Source organism: Melopsittacus undulatus, chromosome 5 (genome assembly GCF_012275295.1).
Source record: "Melopsittacus undulatus isolate bMelUnd1 chromosome 5, bMelUnd1.mat.Z, whole genome shotgun sequence".
Taxonomy (NCBI): domain Eukaryota; kingdom Metazoa; phylum Chordata; class Aves; order Psittaciformes; family Psittaculidae; genus Melopsittacus; species Melopsittacus undulatus.
Genome location: NC_047531.1, coordinates 49,448,447 through 49,459,119, shown reverse-complemented (window position 1 = coordinate 49,459,119; position 10,673 = coordinate 49,448,447).

Below are 10,673 nucleotides of genomic sequence, written 5' to 3'. Positions count from 1 at the left end.
CTGCAATCTGTTTCCTGGAGGGGAGTGACTCCTCCGGGCTGGCTGCCAAGGCGTCATGAACACACGGACACAAGCAAGTGCTGACGTACCAGGAAAATACTCTGCTGCATTGCTGCCTGGGCAGAAGGTTTGGACACCCCCAGTCAAGCTCAGCAAGAACCATCTTACCAAGCTCTGTGTTCCTCCACAGTGCTGGGACGCTTCCAGCTTTGCAAGATCAGACATTTCCAATTTTCCTTTCTGTAATGGCCACTTTAAAGTTCTGCTGTCTACAGAAAGCCAAATACTGGAAATCCTTTCCTATCATATGACCAGACCTACTGTTGCAAATGCAGGGCTTGCCAGAAAGCCAGATTTGTGCAGTGTGTGCACTGAGATGCTCTATCCAGCATTGTTGCTGGTGGCAGGATCATCACCCTGGCACACTGGTAGCTTGCTTTCATGGGAGCCAGCGAGGACTACAAGGGAATGAGAGTTAAATGATTATAGTAGAGGTTGAAACCATTGTTTTGTTGTTACTTTTCATACCGCTGTAGCTCTTTGAGTGTCTTTTCAGAGATGTGCTGGTCTTGGAGCATGGGGACAAGCACTGCCCCTAGGAAGGCTGGCAGCAGGGCCAGGCTGCCGCTGTTAGCAAAATAATTCTTCCAGCTGGCAAAGTTCTCTCAGTATTTTCCCAGGGTAAAGGCCACTGTGAGCAAGGTACTAGCAGGATGAATTATCTCACCAAGCTGTGGGCAGCTTGCTGGCTCTGAACTGCCCACCATATGTGACTGTTCTAACACCTCACATCAACTCCTGCAGAATTTGCCATGCAGCACAGAAGCTGCCCTGCCCTTTTGCTTTCCACTGCGTGATTTATGCTACAGGTAGATGTTTTGTAACCTCTGTAATGATGCTGTGTGTTACCTGTGCATTTGACTGACTGGCTGCAGTCATTCAAACATAGAAACTTGCATTTACTCTGTCAAATTCCTGGAGATTAATCAGGCATATAAAAGTTGGCTGGATCAGAAAATAGTTTTCCAGTTCTTTCAAATTCATTTATGGTAACACATTGCTTTTCGTTGTTTTTCTTTCACTTTTTAAAAACAGAACATTTAGTTCCAGGGTCACATACAGTCATTATCTTTAAATACTCTGTACACGTAAATGCTGACAAGATCCTAGGTCAGCAAACATCTCTCTTTGTGAAAACCATGGAGCATGCAGACAACGTGCAGCAGACAGAGTCAATAGGACTTAATAGCAGACATGAGTTTTTCTTCGGGGGAATCAATGGTTCCTAATTCATTTTTTCACCTTCTCAAATCAAACCTGCATGAAATAGGAATAAGAAAAAAGCCCCAAGCAAAGAGCAATGCATTTCCATGATTTGGAGAACATGAATAATAATGCAACAGAAAATGTTCTCATCAGCATTTAAACTTAATTGCTTCAAAAGAAATCTATGACAAAAGAAAGTCTCCAGTTTTTCAGCCCTTCCCTGAACAAAACTGCTTCTGCATACAGTACTTCGGAAGTTTTGTTACATTTGATTTACACTGCGTTGTAGCGTAGCATTGCCAAATGTAGCAATGATCAGTACTTTGAAAACTGAATCAGGAATGGCTTGGTTTCAAATAGGTGCTTTGGTTATTGTTAGATTTGAGTCCAGATCTCTTCTCGTTTACACTGGTTTACATTTGGATTGGTGCTGCCAGCATGTGTTGTTCCACTTTGTTGCTACCTTCTAGGGCAGGTTTGCTGTCAGGGGCTACCAGGGCTGTCAGCTCCCCATCAGCACTTCACTCAGTGACATGTGCTTCTTGTTACATGATGAGAGAGATTTTGATTTAGCTGGAAAAGGACTAGTCCTTCTCATTGTGGGGGAAAGAGCAAATGCAAATCCTCATAACCTAAATGCTCACTAATCAGAAATCAAAGCAGTAAATCTCCACAACACTTATTTGAAACTAAATTTGTAATTTTTACACAATCCCATGCATTTCCGGAACATGATTTTTGGACACATTTATAGGTGCAAATACTAGTGAACAAAATAGTAGTGTTTTGGGAGTGGCTCCAGGGCTATATTGAGGAGCAGCTGGTCTTGAGTTTTGGTGTGTTGCCTGCATTATGTTGTTAAACCTGGAATGAATGAAACTAGCTAAAGTGTTTAATGCAGCAGTTCCCAAACTCTGCCAGTTTCTGTCTCTCTTCCCTCTTTGCCTTTATTTGTGGATCCAAAAGCTTGCTCCATGTTAGAACAAGGGTGAATGGCTTAATTGTTATTCATATAAGTGAGATGAGATTGTCATCTTTATTTAGGTGCTAAAAGGATGCCTCCTATAAGAATGTTGTGTAACTACACCTACTGATTGTTTGGTTTATTTGACGTGTACAGATTCTCTGCTCTTACAAATATTTAAAATGATGTATACAAAAGCCTTCTCCACGGGCTTAAAAATTACTGATATTTTATCTGTCAGAAATAACTTTTTTATTAAAATTCAGCGTTAAAAACATACTTTTGCTCTTTGTCAGTCAATGCAGAATAATATAATTGTCACACATGGGTGTCTTTTTTGAATAAGCTAACACACACTACTTCCATATTGCTAACTCTATGAACCATTTCTGTTTACTGTATGCCTAATGTGACACGCTTCAGTTAGTCAAAATTATTAGCATCCTCTGGTATTAAATGCAGATTTAGACAAAGAGGTGCTGTTTTGATGGACATAGAGTTTTTCTCTTTTTTTTTTTTAACCTGGGTTTTGCTGAAGCAGAATTCCATATTTCCCTGAAATGGCATATACAAGTTATGAAAGTCCTACCCAGTGTGAATTATCTATATCCTCTCTAAATATTGGCAAATTTTAGCATAAGGTTTCAAAAGATATGGTGTTAATTAGGTAGACATGTATAAATATGTGGATTTGATAAAGACATTTTTTATCATGAGGATGTATGTTCTGTTTCTACATCTGCAGGCACACTGCATACAAAGATGAGGCAGTGACTGTGCTATTTGGCTTCATTACCAGTATAAGGCAAAAGCAATTACTTTGTGTGGAAAACTGCAATGGAAATCTATATCAACAACAGAGGATGAGTTTACATTTGAAAAAAGTGTATGAAAAAGGAATAAAGCAGGGATACCATCTTCCCACGATACTGAGCAAATAAGAGCTTTGTGTGCTGAAGGGCCTCTCTTGGAATAGAAGTGTGGGACTTCTTATAACAGGCCAGTATAATATGTAAAGAAGCATCTCCTGAGACTTGCCTTTTCTCATATACGGTTTTGAGGCAAGGAGAATTTTCTCTCAGGGATCTAGATCAAGTTGTCTTACACTGAGTACTTGTTTGCTTATGACTTGAGTACTAGTTTAGGTTTATCAGATGCTGTGAGTGTGTGTTAAGTACGTATCAGTGGGATTAAGCATATGCCTGAAGTGAAGCACAGGGGGGGATGCACTGCTGCAGTGGCATCTCAGTGACATCTCAGTATAAAGAACTTTTCTCCAGCATTTTGCCATTTATTTTATCTTTTAATTTTTGTGATCCCTCCTTTGTTTGTGCAGGCTGGTTTAGCAGCATCTTGCAAATTAATTTATGTAGTGAGAGACAGGAGAAAGAGATTACTCTGTCTGCATAGCATATTAAAAGAAAAGAGTAAGATGCTTTTCTCCTCCAGAGTAGAGCTTTGAGAGACTGTTATCAGCAATAGTAAAATGAAGGTTGAGTGACCTTAGAGGTAGGAAGAGGTGTTACATCTCTCCTGTATTTTTATAAGACCTCTAATAGAAGGATCTAGTGCAGCATATATATAATCAACATTTCAGGCACAGAAAGGATTCCAAACTGTTTCTGAATATACAATGTAAGCATTTGCCCATTTGTTATTTTCAAGGGCACCTGCCTTGGATTATAGCAGCAAATGCACCAACACTGAGCTAAACAGCTTTTTCAAATGAAGGAAGGAGAATTAAGGAAAATGTACCCACGAATTTGCAACGTAATTAATTAAAAGCCACTGATATCCTCTATTTGTATGTGGAAAGGGAAAAGCCAGGGTAGTTGCCTAACTGATTCTGCAGAAATAGGATGTGGAAGGTCAGAATTTGCATACAGATATAGATTTCTGGGGTGGTTTTCCTTGTTTCCCTCTGCCTTTCACGGGGAGGATTCTGATGTGTCAAATGTAACAATTTCTTGAAAGCTGATAATTTGCATTCCCAGGCCTGAACATGCTGCAGATGTTTGAACTGTATTTCACTGCCACTGAATGCAGCTGTTTAAGGAGACATAAAATATTCCTTCTAAATCAGCCTTGAGGTTGATACAGTGATCCTCAGACAGGGATCCATGAGCTCAGAGAATGCTTGATTAAATGACCCAAAACTGAATCATCCTTATGGCTCTGAAAGAGCAATCTGCCAGGCAGTGGGCAGGAGCTGAGCTCAGGATCTGAATCTTCAAGAGCTCTGTGCAGATCTGTGTGCTAAAATCTAGGCTTTTTAGGAACAGGCACGACACTGATGTGAACATGCTAGTATTGAATTATCACCTATTTCTTCCCCATGAAATTGCCTTTGGAAGTTTTACTCCTGAACTGTTTCTACCTTGTGAATCTGCTAAGAATCATATGTCCTGGACTGTTAACTTTTAAAAACAAAGGGGATTTCATGACTGTGCTCAATAAACATGTTCAGAAAGAATTATTACAAAATTAATGACTTTTTATCCTGACAGAGATTGGGGGGGGAGGGAGGGAGAGATTTGTAAAGCTGAGATATCCACTAACAGATTATTCACCTTTCTTCGACACTTATTGGCCCTCTACTTAGCCATCTACCTTGCTTGTGTTTCTCCCTGGCTGACTAGTGGATTCCTTGTTCAATTCTATCCAGGTGTTTTAGGAGTTGCTACAGTTTCATGAGTGTCATTGATTTTGTCTCATTCCGTGTCTGCTTTGGCCCAATAGTGGAATTTTATTTGTGACTTCCATGAGAGCGGGAACAGATAGACCCATGAAAATCTTCTTGCCCTAGGAAGAAAAAAACCCCTTGCTCTTGGCAAATACTCTTTTTTTTCTTTAAGCTGAGGAGTTTGAATGATATTTTTTTAAGTCATCTTCCATGGACTATTATAAACCAAAACATTCTACTGGATTTTGTTTTTAAATAGAAGGCGTCATCAGTTTGAATTAAGGAAACACTCAAGTTAAATCACTGCAAGGAGAAGGAGAAATTGGTTTTCCTCTTAAGTTCTTGCAGTTTTATTCTTTTCTTCACTGTGTTGATGAGATAGATAGTGTTGTATGGATGATTTACGGCTCTCTGATAGCTGGCCCATCTATGGGCTTCTCACTACAGTGGTGGGCTCAATGTGGGGTGAGAACAGCTCAGGGCTCAGAGGACTGTGGGGCTGGTGCTGAAAAGCTCCCATGGCAAGTGTGAGGCTCCCAGGCAGCCAGGAAAAAAAGAGAGTGGGATGGTGTGGAAAGCTTTTTATTGTTCACATTTTCTCACTGCTAACACACACTGCATGGATTACAGTAAGTCTGTGATGAGAAAAGAAGTTTGGCTCCCTCCGTACAGGGTCCCTGTACAACTGCTTTTATAAGCTTGGTATTACTAGCAGAGTTTAGTCTGTAGAATGGGGTTTTTAAGTCCTTTCACATCAAATCTCTTTCAAAGTATCTTAACTACCTGTTGGTAGAGCTGCCAGGAAATGACAGCTCACCATCACTGATCCTAACCAAAGATTAAGATAGAGGATGTGGCATATTGATTCTTTGATTCTATGGTGTTTATTCTACTGCAAAACCCAAAAATCATAAATGACATAAAATGGGTGATTGATTCTTTAGTGTTTATCCTGATACAAGGAACAAACCATCAACAGCTGGAAGTTGGCAGGAGCCAGGCTCAAAGCAAACAAAAGGAGGTTCTTCAAATCACATGTGGCTGAGAAGCAGGACACAAGAATGTTTGGGTCCAGGGGGTGGGTTCAAGGGTTCAAGGGTGGGACAGGTACATAGAGAGCAATGTTTTATGAGTTACTAAATATATAGCAACCATGTCTGTTTTGGGCAGACTGTGGTCTACAAAGTCTGGAAGATGGGAGAGTCTGGGGGGAGACATCCCACATGGGTGTCCTGTGTTCTTTCAGAGCCATCAGAGACAGGATCCTGAGCAAGCTGGATCTTTGCTTTGACCTGATAGAGTTTTTTTTTTTTCATTTATGTTCTTTTTAGGTGCACCCTTTTTAAAATAGTAATCCTATCCTACTGCTTCCTACTTTAACTTCTCTGTTATCTCACCAATCAGCTATTTCTTGTCTCTCTGACTGCCAGCAAAGAGGAAAATTCATTATATGTCCAGGTGGTACCCTGTACAGTTGGAATCAGTCTGGTGTGATCATCAGATGTTATCACAATATGAGCGCTATATTAAGAAATGCAGTAGAAACATGGTGGGGGAGTTGTATAATAATAAGGGAAAAAACAAGGGGAAAGAATATAAAAGTAAAAGTGGAAAAGGAAAAGAAAATCGTGAGCACAGGTGGTGCACAGTACAATTGCTCACCACCTGCCAACCATTACCCAGCTCAACCAGTACAGCAATCTGGGTCTTCCAGGTGACTCCTCCCAGTTTATATACTGGGCATGACGTGATGTGGTATGGAATACCCCTTTGGCTAGTTAGGGTCAGGTGTCCTGTCTCTGCTTTCTCCCAACTTCCCCTCCTCCCTGGCAGAGCATGAGACTGAAAAGTCCTTGATCAGGCTAAACATTACTTAGCAACAACTAAAAACATTGGTGTTATCAGCATTGTTCTCAGACTAAAGCCAAATCACAGCACTGCACCACCCACTGGAAGGAGAAAAATAACTGTTACATCTGAACTTGGAACACTGTATATAAAATTCTGAAGCATGCCCACTGCCAGGTAGCGTGCACCTTGATGGTTGTGGAATCATGATGGCTTTTACTAAATTCTTGATTCCTTGGCCTTTTTTTACTGCCATGTAAAAGCAAACAACCTCCAGCTGACCCAAGAGAGCTTTTCTGGGTGGTAGACTGAGGCTTGCACTACTGAATTTTTCAAGCAGGTTTACTGGGAAATTTGGTGTGTAAGTCTCTTACCTTTGGTGGTTAAGTGATCACAGCCATGCAGCACATGCAACACTGAACTAATCAGTGAAAGCTACTAGCTCAGGTTGCTAGCTATAAAACAACAGTGCTGTAGCAAGAGTGTAAAACTGTTCTGGGAGAAACATAATACATGGTAGCCTGAAAACATAGGAATTCGACAATGGATTTGTAGTGCAAACCTTAAAGGGGGAAAGTTTGGTCTAAATTGAATTCCTGTTGTAAACTTGACTAGGAAAAAGTTAATCTTAGGATGCTAAGTACTGATGAAGAACTGACAGCTTTTTCAGGACACTTGTGATTTTGAGAACATCCGTGTCTAAAAGACATTCTTCAAAAGAAAACCTGGAAGATGGTCATTAGCAGTACGTGTTTTCTATACTTGCATGAGCTGAGATAGAAGCTTTTAGAAGTAAGTCTTTTGTAACTAAAAGTCACAGGTGAATGAAGTTTCTATATGGTTTCTTAGATAAGAAAGAATTTGGGAAAGTATACATTGCTGCACAAATAACAGTTGTTCTCTAATACCCATAAGTAACTATGGGATTTAAAAATCCTTCTCCATAGACTTGCGTATCAGCTTGAGAAGCAGATTGTTTGGATTTCAAACACTCAGACTGGCAAAAATGTCCAAAAAGAGAAAATCACTGGAATTTCAGATTTGGGTAATCCTGTTAGCCAACCTGTTTTCCTAACTGTAGATTTTAGGTTGATTTAGGATAATAATAGCAAAGTCCCTTCTTACTACACCTGAAATAATTCCAGAAGCTCACATCCATGCATCTCCCAATCTTCCTCAGAGAAGATGGAGTACTCAGGGTGCATGATGGCAGACACTGGGAGTTTACTGATGCAGGGAACACACACTGCTCCTATCCTTTAATGTAATGTGTTCATTTAATTAACTTGCTTATGCAGCTGTACTTTGCAAATGGTTATTTTCACTAATAAAGTGAAATGATCACAGGTAAAGCTGAAACTGAAGTGTGTCTTCTTATTTGAAAGAGGAAGCACCTAAAATACACCTACCAAAAGAGAAAGTTCAGGAGGGGCTGCCTCATTATGAGCTGGTATATTGAGGAATATATATAAAAAGGTTTTTGTCTTAAGTCCCCTGGAACTGCTATTAGCTTCAGCTTTGGTTGGGTGCTCAGAGGGCTGGAGCACCTCTCCTGTGAAGACAGGCTGAGAGAGCTGGGCTTGTTCAGCCTGGAGAATAGAAGGCTCTGGGGAGATCTAAGAACAGTGTTCCAGTACCTAAAGGGGGCCTTACAGGAAAGCTGGAGAGGATCTTTTTACAAGGGCATGTAGCGAGAGGATAAGGGGAAATGGGTTCAAACTGGAAAAGGGTAGATTTAGATTAGATATTAGGAAGGAACTCTTGCCTGTGAGGCTGGTGTGACACTGGCACAGGTTGCCCCCTCAATGGAAGTGTTCAATGAGAGATTGGATGGGTCTTTGAGCAACCTAGCCTAGTGGAACATGTCACTGCCCATGGCAGGGAGGTTGAACTAGATTATCTTTAAGGTCCCTTCCAACCCAAACCATTCTATGGTTCAGTGCAGCTCTGAGTTTATACACATAGTGTGCTCGGCTTGTGTACAATACAGTGAACTTTTAAGAGGAGTGTGAGTGTTCAGAAGGAAGCTACATCATCTTTCTGACATAGTACTGCAGGTTTCTGAACCAGTCTCGTATCTTCTCCTTGTGGTCAGGGCAGTGGCTCGGTGTGAGGCATCTCCAGGGGGTATTTTTGCTTCCCCAGCTGCCCCTTCTAATATGTGAGGAGATGGCTTGGTTTCTGTGCTCACCACAACTGCTTCCTCCCAGGTAAATTATAGATTAAGACCATATTCATAGATTATTCTGGAGTGTGCCAAGTCTGTGGTCAGCATGGGTTGGCTGGGATTTTTTTGTTTGGTTTTGCATTAGAAAACCATATGGGATCTTAAACAGCAGCGTGTCTTTCAGCCCTGCTCTCAGAGCACCCTTTTAACCTTCTTAACTCTGCCATTAACTTTTCCCTTTGGGCTGATGCTTGGCACTTGAAAGCTCAGCCTGAGGATATATTTTTCTATATGCAATTTTCAGAAAATTGGCCATCAGAAAGAGGTGGCTGTTAACCTTTCTGCGATGTTTTTTCTGAAGCAAAATGCAAACAATGATGCCACCTGTCTGCTTGGGGGCTGCTGGTGGTGAAGGAGTTGTGTGGCCATGCAGATGTGCCCATTAGCCCTGCCTAACTGTTAGATTGTTAATTGATTGTTCAGGTTCAGGCAGTTTGTCAGGGAGGTGTAGGCAAAGACCTGTTGACTTCCTACAGATGTCATGGCCGCCCAGAGGAGGGAGAAACTATGCCCACCCTTTTCTAAGGTGTGCTCAGTGCTAGCTGGACATCAGTGGGCTCATGCAGGTGTGCCTCCCCAGGGCAAAGATCCATGGAGGACTGGACATTATTGACTGCCGTTTATGGAGTTCCTTGTTTTTAATATGTGGCATGGGGAAGTCTATAAAAGGACTGAGGTATCTTTGTTTCCCTTCTCTGAATAGACTGAACAGTCAGGCAGCAGCATTTTTTATCTGGCCTCTTTGCCATAAAGACTGTTATCAGTCATATGTATATGTGATGCTTGTATTGGTGTTCATGTGACACCCCAAAAACATCTTTCTGAACCCTTAAACAGGTTTGTTCTAGCAGCAAAATAGAATCATAGAATAGTTTGGGCTAGAAGGGACCTCCAAAGGTCATCTAGTCCACCCCCACCAGCACTGAGCAGGGACATTATCTATCTATCTATCTATCTATCTATCTATCTATCTATCTATCTATCTATCTAATCTAATATATTTGTGTTTCCATCTGGCTGTATCTTTGAGGTTTTCACTCCACGGTCATTTGAGAGGACTGAGCAAGAGTCAGTCATCAAAGTTTGGAACTATTTTACTTCTCTGTGTGGAAGGAAGGTTTGGGTTAGCAGAAAATAAGTAAAACTCAGTTTGGGGAATGATAAAATTTTTGAATTAGAAAAAAAAATCACTTTGTAAATTCATTTTGTATATTTCTTAGTGCTGTTGATATTAATTTGGAATAGTGAATCTGTAGCTCTTACCAACCTAGTGGGTCAGCAGTTTCACCATCAGGTTTATATAAGAAGAGAAATACTGAAAGCGACCAATAAATATTTGTTTAAGATAGTGAACGGGATGTTACGGATAGCAGCAGCCGTAGGCTTGCAGCCTGGATCTGGGGTTTCACTGGTTTCCCCCGCGGGGAGCGGCGGTTGTCCTGAAGCAGCCCTGAGAGGCAATGAGCACCTCCACTGACAGTGGACGCTCCGAGCATCACTGTGGGGATCCTTTGGGGTCCGGCAGGGTTATCCCTGTGTCGAGCCTTATCGCCGGCTTAGCAGCTCCAGCCCCGGGGAAGCGGAGGAGGCGGGGGGCGACTTTCCTCTAGAATGGACGCGGGGTGCAGTGCGGGGCCGGGCGGCGGCGCTCGGGGCCGCCGCTTTCTCCGGCGATGGGTGGGGAG